At 36.8% G+C, this 5,000-nt stretch overlaps 1 protein-coding gene across 3 annotated transcripts in view; it reads left to right on the top strand.

Moving 5' to 3' along the window:
- LOC106876482 (sulfotransferase 4A1) overlaps positions 1-5,000 on the top strand; it is a 70,891-nt gene that overhangs the window by 27,009 nt on the left and 38,882 nt on the right. The window contains exon 7 of one of the 3 annotated variants that reach the window (XM_014925046.3): positions 733-871. The exons of the other annotated variants lie outside the window; for them this stretch is intronic. The gene's annotated coding sequence lies outside the window, so the exon portion shown is untranslated. Of the gene's footprint in view, positions 1-732; positions 872-5,000 lie in introns of those variants that run through there. 3 annotated transcript variants of the gene reach the window in all.

Genomic DNA, 5,000 nt, shown 5'->3' with positions numbered 1-5,000 from the left:
CAGTACTGAGCCTTTTATATGGAATTTCCAGAAATTCGAGAAGACTGTTCAATACTGTGAAATATACTGCACCCTGTATTGAGTAGACAAATCCTGTTTTTGAAGTTAGTTAATTTGTATACAGTGTGTTAAATATAGTCTTTTGTTTTGGATGTTTAAGTGGAAAGAAGTTTGCTTCTCAGCTACATGGTTCCAGGTTCAATCCCATTGTGTTGCACCTTGGGCAAATGTTTTCTACTATAGCCTTGGGCTGACCCAACATTGTGAGTGGATTTGGTAGACAGTAACTGAAAGAAGCCCTGTCGTATATATGAGTCTCTGCATGTGTGTCTGTGTGTGTGCGCCTCTGTGTCTGTGTTTGTCTCCCACCACTGCTTGACAACCAGTGTTAGAATGTTTACTTGAATAAGTACCAGGTTTATACATACATCTTTATGCATGTGTGTGTGTGTGTGTGTGTGTGTGTGTGTATGACAAACTTCTACACTGTTTCTGTTATCAAATTAGCTAAGGCAAAGAAGAAACTTGCTCAAGTTGCTATGCAGTGAGACCAAACCTGGAAATTCATACTTGCAAAGCTCTCTCTCACTCACTCTATCTCTCTCTCTCTCTCTCTCTCTCTCTCTCTCTCTCTCTCTGTATATATGTATGTATGTATGTATGTATGTATCTATCTATCTATCTTTTACTTGCATCACCTTTTTTTTTCTCTTATTCTTTTACTTGTTTCAGTCATTTCACTGCGGCCATGCTGGAGCACCACCTTTAGTCAAGCAAATCGATCCCAGGACTTATTCTTTGTAAGCCTAGTACTTATTCTGTCGGTCTCTTTTGCCAAACCACTAACCCTAACCCTAAAACCCTAACCCCAACCTTAAAATCCTAAAGCTATAACCAGTGCAAACGCACAAATGATGCCATAAATAACAGTGACAAACAAAATATACACCGCCAATAGTTGTTGTTGACAAACAACGGCAGTAATTTTATCCAGCTGAATACACGTCATTGATTGGTTGAAATTACCGAAATACGACTACTTTAACACGAAATAACTTAGAAAATATAAACTTTTTTCAACAACACTAAGAGTAAAAGATGTTTTATATGACACATTCTACCAGTGTCCGAAGTTTGAAAGTGTTTAGTTACAAAAAATTAATTTCTCAATCTGCCGTTCGAAGGGAAAAGATCCATGTTTCATATTTGGGTGCTTTTATTAAATTTATTCAGTTGTTAAACATAAATAAATCTTGGAATTAAATGGTTTTGATTTACTGTCAGATGACTTTTAGCCAACCCTGTATACATATATATATATGTATGTTTGTAGGTGTGTATATATGTGTGTGTGTGTATATATATATATATATATACACACACATATACATATAACTATATACATATATATATGTATATATATATGCACACATATACATATAACTCTCTCTCTCTCTCTCTCTCTATATATATATATATATATATATATATATATATATATATATATACATACACACACACACACCCACACACGCACAAAAGTATGAAGCATTGCTGTTTTCATGAAGACCCATGCACCACAACGGACTTAATATCCTAAAACCAAGGTACTATGTACAAAGCACTCATGTTGGTGCCATATAAAAAGTACTGGTTATGGGGCAACATAAAAAGCACCCAGTGCACTTTGTAAAGTACTTGGTGTTAGGAAGAGCATCCAGCTATAGAAACCAAGCCAAAACAGACTATGGAACCTGCTGTGGCCCTTGGCTTTGCCAGATACTGTCAAGCCATCCAACTCCTGTCAGCTTGGAAAACAGACGTAGTAATGTGATGATGATGATGATGTGTTTGTGGGGGTGCGCGTGTGGGGTGTTTGTGTTTATCTGTTTACAGTTCTGCTGGCAGTGGAAGATAACCCTTAGAAATGATGAGGGAGTGAGTTTCAGTCGAAGACACTAAAGGAGAAAAGTAAAGAGAATTTTCAACTTCTCTGTCGATTCATGGTACTCCCCCCTCTCTCTCTCTCTCCCTCCCCCCTCTCTTTCCCTCTCTCCTTTGTACTCTGTAAACAACAATAAGCAGCAGTAGCCATGGTCACCAGTCAGGTCATCACACTAAATATAGTTAAGGAAAAGTGAAAGTATTATAATAATTAACAGTGAAGTATTTACAAAGAAATGAAACAGGAAGAGAGTTTTTCTTTGAAACTGAATGTGTTATCATAATTTCCATTCACTAATTACCAACTGGGTCCAATGGACCCAATATTTTTCTTTTAATTAAATTTTATATAGACTACCACTATTTCTTAGCTACATTATATATGCTATCAAGTGAATGTCTCACAAATTTTAATAAAAAAAAAAAATACAGCTTACTCTTTTTTTTTTTACTCTTTTTACTTGTTTCAATCATTTGACTGTGGCCATGCTGGAGCACCGCTTTTAGTCGAGCAAATCGACCCCAGGACTTATTCTTTGTAAGCCTAGTACTTATTCTATCGATCTCTTTTGCCGAACCACTAAGTTACGGGGACGAAAACACACCAGCACCGGTTGTCAAGCAATGTTTGGGGTACAAACACAGACACACAAACATATACACACACATACATATATACGATGGGCTTCTTTCAGTTTCCATCTACCAAATCCACTCACAAGGCTTTGATCGGCCCGAGGCTATAGTAGAAGACACTTGTCCAAGGTGCCACACAGTGGGACTGAACTCGGAACCATGTGGTTCGTAAGCAAGCTACTTACCACACAACCACTCCTATACCTGAATATATTATAAATTTTAAAAATTACAAAAATACAGAATTACAGCTCTTCATGGCAGTGAATGCAGACAACATTGGAATGTTCTCAGCAAACATGGATATTACAATTCTTACATGTAGTACGATTTTTCCTGATCTATTTTGGGGCCACACAAAGAACATCTTCCTTTTTGCTTTGGCTGAGGAATCTCAAATGAGGTTGAAGATTGTCTTATTTTCTTGTTTGGTTAAGAAACGTTAGCGGAACTAGAAGATTGTTTGTCATGTTCTTGTTTAGCATTAACTCCAGCAAGTTCCTTTCCTTTTTGAATTAGGCACTGTCTTTTTTTTATCCTTGAAACTTTGCAAGTGAAGCTGTTTAGCAGCAAGGAAAGCATTCACTGCACGTATATCAATCATGTTGTAGAATATAACCATAGGCCATCTTCAAGTAATTCTTTTGCAAGTGTATGTCCTTACCATCTTATCTAGGGTATCTACTCCTCCTTTTGTTTTGTTATAACATAATAACTTCAGGTTTATTTTCAGCACTTTTTGAATCAATTGAAGGCTGAGAGTGCATTATACTCATAAGTGTGACTACATAATATTTCTTGTGACAATAAGATAGGATCATAGATTCCTTTTGAAATCCAAATATTGTGCTGTTGATTTCTCTTTCTTTTCCATTTGTGAAAGCACTTGGAAGTTCTAGTCTGTTCTTTCTAATTGTTCCAACTAAAGTAGTTTTCTTGCTAAGCAGCTTTCAAGCCAATCCTAGACTTGCAAAAAAATTATCACAAGTTATATTGCAACCAGTATTTTCAAGTTCTTTTACTAGGTGATCCAGACATCCAAGTTTTCCAAGTATTTTCCATAGAAAGGCCCTATTTACAGTATCAAAGGCCTTGGTTAAATCAATGAATACCTGGTCAAGATCCATATTCTGCTCATTGCACTTCTCCAGGAAATCCATATATGGAACCAGCTATCTTGATTGAAGGAACAATTCTGAAAGTGGTAGACAAATTTGTCTACCTGGGCAGCACACTCAGCTGTTCTTGCTCCCTGGATGATGAAATATCTTGAACGCTTTCATCAGAGATGTCTCAGACATATTTTGAATGTTGGCTGGACCTTACAAACTCCAGACACACAGGTCCTGAGAACAGCTGATAGCTTGAGTATTGAGGCAATGGTGCATAAGCACTGGTTACATTGGACTGGACACCTTATTAGAATGAAGGATAGCAGGATCCCTAAAGAGATGCTATATAGGGAACTTGAGAATGGAAAAAGACCCCGGCAGAAACCAAGGCTGCAATTTAAGGACTGTGTCATGTCCTCATTAAAGGCCTGTGATATGCAGGAGACTGACTGGGAGAGCAATGCCTGTCATCACCACAGATGGAGGAAGCAGGTTAAGGGAGGGGGCGACACTTTTGAGAGAGCATGTATTCAACATGAATAACTTAAGTGTGCTTCTCAAAAGCGCACTGCTAGTGTAGTGAATGGGTAAAGCTTGATCTGCAATGTTTGCAGTCATGTATCCTTGTCAAGAGCAGGGCTCATTAGCCACCAACAGAGCCACAAATGCAAGATATAAGTTAGTCCTAGAGCGCACAATGTTCCTGAAGGTCAGCAATGGTTTTCCTCGATCACGAGTGGACGGCCATCATGTATATATATAATAGCACATGCAGTGTATGTGTTAAAGAATTTTCTTTGTTTTCTTCTTTTCATTGGTATATGTGTGTGTGTATATATATATATATATATATATATATATATATATATATATGTGTGTGTGTGTGAAGTAATTAAGTTTCAGTTGAATTAGGTACTAAAGTTGAAGCATATAAGTTCAGTGCAGTATTATCCGCACAGCTTGAAGTAAGGTGAATAAAATCAAAATAAGTAACAGAATGTCAAGTAGTAATGCACTATGACTGTTTCAAGTGGCTCCTTTTAATTGAACAATGCAATGATTACACCAATTTGAATATAGTGACTGATAAAGGAAACTGATAGAATAAGTACCAGGACTGGGTACAGGGGTCAATTCCTTCCATTAAACTTTACAAGGCAGTGCCCCAGACATTGGGCTAAAGAATATGTGTGTGTGTGTATATATATATATATATATATATATATATATATATATGTATATATATATATATGTGTGTGTGTGTATATATATATGTGTGTGTGTGTGTATATATATATGTATGTATGT

The sequence above is a fragment of the Octopus bimaculoides genome, chromosome 25 (genome assembly GCF_046866305.1).
Source record: "Octopus bimaculoides isolate indiv1 chromosome 25, ASM4686630v1, whole genome shotgun sequence".
Taxonomy (NCBI): Eukaryota; Metazoa; Mollusca; class Cephalopoda; order Octopoda; family Octopodidae; genus Octopus; species Octopus bimaculoides.
This window is presented reverse-complemented; position numbering and strand designations above follow the sequence as displayed.